At 36.2% G+C, this 11,173-nt stretch overlaps 1 pseudogene; it reads right to left on the bottom strand.

The window, feature by feature from the left end:
* Window positions 1-367: 367 nt before the first annotated feature.
* On the bottom strand, window positions 368-2,263 carry LOC101399787 (RNA polymerase II elongation factor ELL2 pseudogene; annotated as a pseudogene).
* Window positions 2,264-11,173: the final 8,910 nt, after the last annotated feature.

Below are 11,173 nucleotides of genomic sequence, written 5' to 3' on the forward strand. Positions count from 1 at the left end.
CAGTAAAAAGAGGAGGATTAACATCGATGTTAGCCCAGGGCTGATCTTCCTCACAAAAAAAAAAAAAAGGGAGTGAAAACACAAATTTGGGGGGTAAAAGGGATCAGATGAAACAGCTTCAAAAGTACAGAAAAGCAAAGTAAAATGAAAAGTAAATAATAATAATAAACAAAAATAACCATAAAAATAAGCATAAAAATTAAAATGGACATAAACATAAAAAGAAAAATTAAAATTAAATTAAAATAGTAATACTACATGTTTCAACAAAGAAGTTTCATCCTTTTAGAATCTTAGCGCAAGTAATTTGGAATTTCAAATAAATAAGCTTATATTTATTTATTCTGGTCCTAGCACTGTTCTAGTGCTATGACTCTAGTTGCTGCTGGTCATAATCCTTTATTAATCTTTTAATGTGAAACAGCTTGTTATAAAGATACTGGTATCTATATTTTTCTGCACAGTAATTGGGATTAGCCTGTTTCATCTTCTGATATTCTAGTGAGATTCTTTTATCAATATCCTGATATTCTTTTGAGCCTGGAGAAAGATGCTTCCTTTTTGAATTTAGGTTATTAAATATGCTAGATAAATTCCGCATCTTGGCATACAAGTCCTGATATTCATCATATTCCGCTTTAAATTCCTGCTCATACTGCCAACGCTGCTCAGAGGAAACTATAGTGACATAGTTAGTCAAATAATCTGGGAGCCCAGATGCTGAACAAGTCTTCCCAGAGGCAGTGCAAACCTTTTTAACTTCTTTACTGGAATTCAGCTTTGCACCTTTACCTTTTCTTTCAGGATCTGTCTTCCATTTCGCCATCACCTCAATACTGAACGCTTGGTTCTTTGCTCTGTGTTTTATAAATTTATATTTGAACTTCTCATCAGACATCAAATGTCTTTTCTTCATGAGCTTTGGATGCCTCATTGGAATTGTTATAGAGGCTAATGTTTTTAAAGAAGTATGTTTACCCTGCTGGCTCTCAAATATTCTACTGTTTTGACTAAAACTGTCAACTTCTGGGTCTTGAGTGCCAGGTCCTTCTGCAGTGCTAGAAGAATTGCAGTTGGAATGTACAGGATGAGGAGGATTTGAAACAGAAAGGTGGGTTGTGGGCAGTGGTGGAAGGATGGGATTTGCAGAGGCTGATGGGAGACCCACAGCAGATTTTTCACTGATATTATTCAAATGACCCTTTGATTTTGATTGTACTGTAGCTGTCAGGTGAGATATTCTGACTTTTTTTTTCCTTAAAGGATCAATAACAGCTGAATTGGAAAGGCATTTCTGAGAAGGAGATGATGTTTTACCTGTACTAGAACCTATAGAAGATTCTGGGTGATTAATGCCAGTAGCATTCTGAAATGGATCTACGCTTCTGGAAAGCACCAACTCCAATGACTGCTTTTCTAGTTCACTGTATCCAGGCCAGTCTCTTTGGAGTTCTTTAAAAACATAATCCTTTAAGGTATATGAAAAATCCTGAGTATTCAGATTGGCTACTTGGTGCAGGATATTTTCAAAGGAGTCCTCATCATTTTTTTGGATGCCGTCTTTGTGAAGTCGAAAAAGCAGTTCTGGTTTCTTGTAGTCCTTCAATGCCAGTAAGTGAATCACCCTGTCCCTAAATGGCCGCAAGTGTACACTGTCGGGAACTCGTGATTTTCGAATTGTGTATGCAGGGTTAAGGGGAGATGTTCTTTTTCTCTCAGGCACTGGATCTGGAATGGCTTGAGGTGCCTTCCGAATTGGCATTCTTTTCTCTCCACATAGTTTTCTAATTTTTTTCCATCTGTTGCAGGATTCCTCCTCTGCCTGGGTTCTTACTTGTGTTATCTGATAAGAGTTTGTTGTTCTATACACTATCATTTTATCTTGCATCAAACACAGGCGATTGAGCTGTGAGGGACTATAGCTTGAGACAGTTTGTTGGGTATGGTCTTGATGGTTGCCTTTACTTACATTTGACAATTGAAAGCTAAAGTTGTGCACATCAGTGGATGAATTGTTTGGGGGGATTTTGATAAGCCCTTGGAATCCTTGGAACTGAAGAGAAGTTTGAGGGGGTACTGTGTTCTCATGGTTTGGATACGAGTCAATTGTCTGAATGGCCGGCCTGGTAAGCTGCGTGGGCAGCACAGTGACATTGTCCTGCCTTAGCTCTATGCCATTTACCTCTTCCTCTGCCACCTCTCCTTCCTGGTGTACCACTTCCCCTACTGCTCCGCCTCCAGTGGCTGCCATATAGTCGTAGCTGTAAATATCAAAGTTTAAACAGTAAAATACTTTAGAAAATAATGGTTCTCTTTGGCAAAAATTGTGTCCCTTATTGTTATTGTTTGTAAAACTGTAATTCTAAAATATTGTTTCCCAGTGGAACTTCTTTCCCGGGTAAGAAGTACCTTGTTGAGATAGAACCTGGGTAGGTAAAGTTGCTTATAAAAATCTTTCCAATGTTCTTCCTTTCACATTGTTAGTTTCTTTTCAGGAGGAACTCTTAACTCTAACTGGAAAGTGCTAAGTTATTCTCTGAGCTCAGTGCATAAAAGTCATCTCCTCCCTGTAAGTCCAACATCAAGTAGAGGTACTTGGTAGGGGGCATTAACAGGCACTGCAAACTTATGGATACTAGAGGAGAAGGCTTCCACATAGCATGATTAGCATGAAGTCCTCCTTACATTTACCCTGACATGCAAGTGGGCTGTTGAAGCCTTCTTGGAGTTGGAGCCTAGCCTATCAATAGGGGCTCTCATCTGATAGCTAAACACTTTATTCTATATGAATAGTGGGTAAAAGCCAACATTTTAGAGGTGCTCATTTCTCTTTTTCAGCTTTCTAACCATCACCAACGTGTGGAAGGAATTTTCCTTTCCTTAGCTTGCCACTTATGTCCATTAGTCTGCTTCTTTGCACTCTTCCTTCAGAGGATCCTCAGCAAATCACAGGATTATCCAGGTAAAATTGCCCATGCTGAAAGAAATCTTGCAGCTAGGCGTCCTAGAGGTGTACAGTTTACTCACAGAATGCGCACAGATTACGAGAAACCAGTTCGAACTAGTTTCACCCCAAAAGACATTAGGCACAATTCTACTTTCTTACCCCCTTCACTCTCGCAGTCCATCTTATTCTCAGATTTGCCTACCTTAACTGATGCCATCATCTTCCACTTTATCACACAACTAGAAAACCTCAGCATCATCTTCTACTACTCCCTCAAACATACTTCTCATTAATTTCCCTCCAAAACATCTAGTCAGCCATCAAATTCCCCATTCATTTAATAGATAGTTATTGATATATCATGTGCCAGATGGTGTTCTAGATGCTTGGGAATATTGCAATGAACAAAACAGAAACAAAGAAAAATCCTCGTTCCCATGATGTCTACATTCTTCTCAAGTTTTCCTGTATAACATCTCAAATCCACCTCTTCCTCTCTCATAACACAGCCATTGTCCTGATTTAGGCCAAGAAGATCTTAGCCAATGCTATATACTCTCTTACTAGCTTGATTTATTGCCTCCAGTCTTTTCTTGTTCTAAACCATCTTCCAAATTATCAACAATGATTCTAATCAACTTTGCTTTAAAACAAGTGATAGTTCCCATTACTTAAAGAATAAAATTAATGAAAAGGTGCTCAACGTCACCAATCATCAGGGAAATGCAAGTCAAAACCATAATGAGATATCACCTCTTTGAATTAGAATGTTAGAATAGCTATCATCAAAAAGACAAGAGATAACAAGTGTTGGTGAGGGTATGGAAAAAATGGAACCCTTGTGCACTGTTGGTGGAAGTGTAAATTGGTGCAACCACTATGGAAAACAGTATGGAAGTCCCTCAACCAATCAAAAATAGAACTAATATATGATCCAGCAATCCCACTTCTGGGTATATATCCAAAGGAAATGAAAATAGGATCTCGAAAAGATAGCTCTACTTCCATGTTCATTGCACTATTATTCACAGTAGCCAAGACATGGAAGCAACCTAAGTGTCCATCAATGAATAAATTGATAAAGAAGATATGATGTATATATACAATGGAATATTATTCAGCCATGAGAAAGAAGGACACCCTGCCATTTGTAACAACATTGATGGACCTAGAGGGCATTATGCTAAGTGTAATAAGTCAGACAGAGAAAGACAAAATACTGTATGATAGCACTTATATGTTGAATCTGAAAAAAACAAACTCATAGAAACAAAGTCTAGAATGGTGGTTACCAGGAGCTGAGGGGTGGGGGAAAAGGGGAGATGTTGGCCAAAGATTACAAACTTCCAGTTATAAGACGAGTTCTCGGGATCTAATATAAAGCATGGTGATTATAGTTAATAATACTGTTTATATAATTGAAAGTTGCTAAGAGAGTAGATCTTAAATGTTCTCACCACAAAAGAGAAATGGCAACTAGGTGATGTGATGTAGGTGTTAGTCAATGCTATGGTGGTAATTATTTTTCAATATATAAGTGTATCAAATCAATACATCGTATACTTTAAACTTATACAATGTTGTAAGTCAATTATGTCTCGATAAAGCTGGGAAAAAGAGAAAAAAATTAAAACTCGTTGGTGTGGCATACCAGAACCTTCTTATTCTGTCCCCAACCTACCCTAAAGCTTGTGCCATGTATCTAAATGCTACATTGATGTGTTTACTATTCTCTGAATATGCCCACAATCTTGTTCCTGTATCAGCCTTTCACTTGATAATTCTTTTGCCCACTAATGCTCTTCCCCCAGATCTTCGCTTGCATTGCTCCTTTACTTTATTTAGACAGTCCTTTCATGACAATTTTGTGTAAAATAGTGACCTATGCACACACCCACTCCACTGGTCTCTTTCCACTATTTTGTTTTACTTTTCTTTATAGAATATTTACTACCTGAAATTACACTACATATATCTGTTTGTTTAATGAAAGTCACCTTCACCAGAATATAAGTTTAATGAGGGCTTGGATTTTGTCAGTATTTTGCACTGCTGTATTTCCTGTGCATAGAGCATTGCTTGGCACACATGGTAAGCACTCAATTAAGTATCTGTTGAGCAAATGAATACATCGATGCTCTCTACTTTTAAATCTCACTCGTGTTGGGTTCAGCCAGTTAAATTTCTACTCGACCTTAGAAACCAAGCTCAAATGTGACATCGTATATAAGATCTCCCTCTAGTCAAAACTAATACTTCCCTTCACTATAATTACCTCTATGAAAAACACTACACGTTGCATCATATATTACTTACGTGTCTGTCTCCTCCCCTAGGCTCTAACCTCTACCTCTATGGCAACTACATTCTACTCAAATTTGTATGACCCTGTCTTTTTGTCCCCAGTACCTCACTCTAGAAGTAGCAGGTACGTAGCAGAAGGAGCTCTCTAAATGTTAGTCAAAAGAATGAATGATACTCCCTTTGCATTTCTCCTGGCAAAGATGTACTACTGTCACATCAAGGAGTTATATTAAGTCTGTTAATGTCAGAGAGATGTTCTGTGCCTCTTTAAGATTTTTTTCATGTTCCTGTTAACTTCACAGTATATTTGTATTTAAAAAAGTGAAATCACTGTTGCAGGGAAAATATAAAATACTTCCTCAGAAAACCGATGAACCGCTGAACTATATTCAGCAATGCGATGTTCTAACGTATGCACGAATGCTTTGTTTGATTCTTCCTAGAAACCTCTAGTAGATACAGGAAGAAATAATATATCCTTCAGTATCTTTAACTCTGCAACATGTGGGAGAATAAATAAAACATTTCTAGGGTAGTTCTACTCCCAGTGGAAATAAGAACAAAATATTCCTTTAGCAAGAGACTGAGAAGAGGGGCACTTATGACAAAAAGTACAAAATGGTATGATAGACATAAAAAAAGACTAGAAAGCACAAAGAAAGATTTCCTTTTTTCTGAAAAGAAACTTGAATATTGTAAAGACGCCAAATATTTCCAAATTACTCCATGCATTTAGCACAATTACAATAAAAACTTGAGCAGGATGTTTTTCTTTAAATCTGTCAAAACTATTCTAAAATTAAACTGTAAGAAGAGCTAAAAGAATTTCACAAAGGAGACTAACAGCAGGGAGCTATCCCTATCTGATAGCATAAAGCTACGATATTACCAGACTGAGGGACTGGCATAACAAGAGATTTAAAATGAATGAAAGTAAACAGATATCTGAAATACAAAGCCCAGGAATTTAACAGATGATTAAAAAGACCATCAGTAATCAATGTATAAAGGGTAAATCATGACACAAATACTGCTTAAGACAAGATGTCAACATTTTGGCAAAAATATCAAATTAGAATCTCCCTTCATAAGATATTATAGAATGAATTCCAGATATATCAGAGTTAAAAAATGAAACCATAAGACAACAAAAGACTTGAAACTTAAGAGTAATGACAATAACCACAGAGAAAAACATGAGAATAATTTGCTGCATACAAAATAATTATATAAACAGCACTCAAATTTTATATCATCAAGTCCAAAAATTGGTATCAAAGTAAGGAAAGCTTGAGGAATAATACTAGATTTCTCTGTTTGGAGGCATACAGGATAGTACCACAATTGTGAACTAATTAGCACTGCTGAAAAGTTATTTGTTTGCATGTGCTTTAAGAAAAGTTAATTGATCAAATTTCTGAATACCATCCTAACTTTGTGATTAAGTAGGTGGCAATAATAAATTACACTCTAACAAAATTGAATTTCTCTTCTAAATCATCTAGCTTGCCAGTTTGTTACTACTATGAAATAGATGTTTAGTTCACAAGGCACTATGTGATTGGATGAGAATAACAAATAAAGTGACCACAGAACTAATATATTTTGAGAGGTCATTAAACAGTTGCTGTCCCATTTTGGCAAGCCATTCATAATTCTACCTGGCTCTCCAACAGGTGCCGAAGCAGTTAAAATGACAAAACATTATTAGTCAATCTCAAAGTGACATACGTACTTCTTTTTTCTTATTATTCTTTGATAATGCTTCGAAACCCGTCTTTGACCACTGTGGTCACTCCACTCAACCTAAGGAGGCCACTAAACTCCAAACTCTGGGCAATCCTCTGTGAGAAAGCAGGAGGCATGGGGAGCTGTGCCTGCTCACTTACACCAGGTATTCTCTATCTCACTGATACCCATTCTATAGCTCGTTTGCTGGTTTTGTAGTAAACAAAGTAGTAACCAATCAAATCCAATTCAAATCATTCTTGCAGTTATCAAGCCTCTTAAGATATGGCCTAGTTTAGGACTAATTCTACCATTTCTCACCTATCTGTTGTTTTTGATCATCTTCCAAATTACAAGCTCCAAGAGAGCTCTACACTCTCCTCTACACGTCTTCACACTGCTCTGAACTTCCTTTGCGATGTAACCATTCACATTCCTAACCTTCTAGAACTCCTACATCACAGTTAGCAATCTCCTCTAACATTCTCCACCTCTAACCTTAAAGTGAAACTCAGCTTTCCCCAAGGATGCTGCTTTATCTATAATCCTCCCAAAATGAGCCCACTTGTTTCTCTCAAGGTCCATCCATGTTGTTGCAAATGGCAAGATTTCATCTTTTTATGGCTGAGTGGAATTCCATTGTATGCTCAAAACTTATATAAAGTAATAAACCAATGTGACCTCAATAAAAAAATAAATATTTTTTATGCTTTTTCTTATTATTGATGTTTTCAATTTGAAATTACATCTTTACCAGGCTAATAGAACTATTAAAGAGGGACAAATCCATTCAGATAATTTTGGGGAGTGCCCATATTTCAAAATTAATGTTAATTGATGTTCTCATCCATTGAATTGATCCCTCATGTTGGTGGTGTTTTAGACACATTTAGCTGGATTCAACATATTATATAGAATACTCTATGAACAACCTCAAAGGATAAGGATGTCTCTCCATGGCCTTTGCATAAGCTAGACCACAAAATTCTGACCAGGATTATTAAAAGAAAGCAATTATACACTATCATTATTTAGACCCCAGTTTGATTAATTCTGTAGGTGAATATTATACTACAAATATCCTTCCTCTTTCCTTACACTCACAGGGACAGAGCTCGAAAGGACTTCAGTTAATTTTGCCCAACCTCTTCCTTTTACAGCTAAAGAAACTGAGGCCCAGAAATGAGAAGTGACATGCCCTAGATGACAGTATTTGCCAGATCTGAAGTCATCCTATTCCTTTCCCAGTATTCTTTCCACTATACCAATGTCCACATTTAGGGTAAGGATGAAATCACATAACCCAGTAGATAGAGAGGAAAGGGACAGTCACAGAAGTAAGATGAGAAACTCAAGGTTGTAGTTAGAGTGTTTAGCATGGAAGGAAATCATTTCAGTTATCCTCCCAACTTCTTTCCCTGCATCTCAAGCCCAGAGTGGCAAGAATGAAACATTCACTATGATACGCAGTACTCTGTTTGCACAGATCCATAAGTAATGAATTGTAGTAATACTGACTTTGCTATATGTGGGGGCATCATAAAGAATCACAAAACGTTGGGTCAACCAAACACTTATGCCACATCGAATTCTCCCAATATCAGAAGGTCATGGCCATAACTCTCCAGAGATGAACTGGATTCATGGAAACTTTGACCCAAATATGTTTCCAAAAAATGAAAATAAATTTTTTCAAACTGAGTTCTTAACTTTGATGAATTTCTCTTTTGGTGAGATCTCAAACTTAATTCCACCACCAGCAATTTCCATAAACTAAAGAAATTACTTAGGAAACACTGGAGAGATTAAGGACAGAACAGTGACAAAAATTAATCGATTTTGACTTCACTAATTTGTGACTGGATAAATCAAATGACAGTTGTTAGAAGACTCAGGTTTCAAACTGAACTAGATATCATGAGAGAAATTTAAAGTAACATCCATGGAAAAGCTCATTGAGGCTGAGTTTCATGTAAATGTGCAATTCAATACCTTATATATAAAATGAAATAGAAATATATTGATATGTGCATGTAATTATTGACTTCTATTATTAATCCCACTTCATTTTCAGAGTTACTATTTATATTGTGAGAGTAAAGCATGATGTACTAGAAAGATCCCAGCTATTCAATTAAGACAGACTTGGCTTTAAATTTTGACTTCACTCCATATTATGAAATTAACTACCTTCCCTGAACTAAAAATTCCTCATCTATGAAATAGAGATACTGACATTACCTCACAGATAGCATTTTAACATTTATTTTTTTCAATAACTTATAACTGAATCGTTTACAGGCTAGAATAAAATAACCCTAACACCATCTCAGTCACTAAAATAAAAAATATACTGGAAATGCCAAACACATAAAATACATTGGCATTTCTCTATACTTGCCAATCAGAATGTTTTATTACGTTATGAAAGTAACCTCTCCATTTAAGGAGTCTATGGACAATGATTTACCCATAGTAGTTATTCTCAAAGAGTGTTCTACAGACTTCTGGGGATCCCCAAGAACCTTTCATGGGGTCTATGAGGTCAAAACTATGTTCTCAATAATAGTAAGGCATTATTTGCCCTTTTCACTGTGTGGACATTTGCACTCATGGTGTAAAAGCAATGGTGGATAACCTGCTGGTGCCTGAGCATGAATCAAGGCAGTGGCTCCAAAAATTCATTTTCATTTAAGAATATTCTTAAAGAAGCAAGAAAAATTAGTAATTTAATTAAATCTTGATCATGAGGTCATGAATTTTTAATATTCTGTGTAACACATGGTTAGTACATATAAAACACTTCTACTGTATATGGAAGTAGGATGGTTGTGTTAAGGAAGAGCTCTTGTGTGATTGTTTTACTAGCAAGCTGTATTAGCCTTTTTGTTCATGGCACACAATTTTTACTTGACAATAACAACTGACAGACAAACTATGCCTTTGTCAGATATGGGTATTTAGCAAAGTTTCTTGCAAATGAACAAAATGAGCCTGTCACTTCGAGGAAAACAACTACCGATGATAAATTCAAGGTCCTTAATGAAATTAAAATTTTGGAAAACTTACATCCACCACAGTAAGCTTGAAAGCTTTAATACTTAAACTCTCTTCTGATGAGATTGGTAATATTAAAAAATATAATTATATAACCATTATCTAGTGCTTGTCTAATGGAAATGACAACACAGATTCACAATGGTGATAGGAGCTTTATTCATAATCACCCCAAACTGGAAACAACTCAAATGCCCATCAACTGGTAATTGGCTAAATAAACTGTGGTTCATCAATACAATAGTATACTCAGCAATAAAAAGGAACTTGTGGTAGGTAGGAAAAATGACCCTCTAAAGATGTCCATGTCCTAACCCCTGGAATCTATGAATATGTTACCTTATATCATAAAAAGAACTTGCACATGTGAATAAGGTTAAGGCCTTGAGATAGGGAAATTAGTCAAGATTATCCAGATGGACCAATCTAATATCATAGGTCTTTAAAAGCAGAAAACATTTCCTGACTGTAGCCAGAGAGAACTATGATGATGTAAGAAATGTCAGTGAAATTCAGTGTTGCTGGCTTTGAAGATGGAGGAACAGGACCACAAGTCAAGGAATGGAGATGGCTTCTAGAAGCTGGAAAAGGCATGGAAATGGCTTGTCCCCTAGAGCTTCCAGAAAGGAGTGGAGCCCTGCTGACGGCTTGATTTTAGCCCAGTAAGATCTCTGTCAGACTTCTGACCTATAGAATTTTAAGATAATAAATTTGTGTTTTACAACAACATCGATGAATATTAAAAATTCATTGTGCTAAGTGACAGAAAACCATGTTTCAATTGACGTGACATTCTGAAAAAGTCAAACTATAGAGATAGAAAATTAGTGGTTACCAAAGACTGGGAGTGCAAAGAGAAGTTGAATAGAAAGGAGCATCAGAGGAAACTTTTTGGGGCAATGGAAATGTTCTATATCTATCTTTTAGTGGTGGTTACATGAATGCTTGCATTTCTCAAAACTCTCAGAACTGTTCACTAAAAAGGATGTAGATAACCGAGTGTAAATAATACCTCAATAAACCTGACTTCAAAATGTTTTTCCAGTTTGAATTTCCCAAACAATAAATATCAACAGACAAAAATCACATAAGCAAAAACTCTTTGGAGTCCTCAATAATTTTAAGAGTGTAGACGGT

This window comes from Ceratotherium simum, chromosome X (assembly GCF_057802395.1).
Source record: "Ceratotherium simum simum isolate JZ-2026a chromosome X, ASM5780239v1, whole genome shotgun sequence".
Classification (NCBI taxonomy): domain Eukaryota; kingdom Metazoa; phylum Chordata; class Mammalia; order Perissodactyla; family Rhinocerotidae; genus Ceratotherium; species Ceratotherium simum.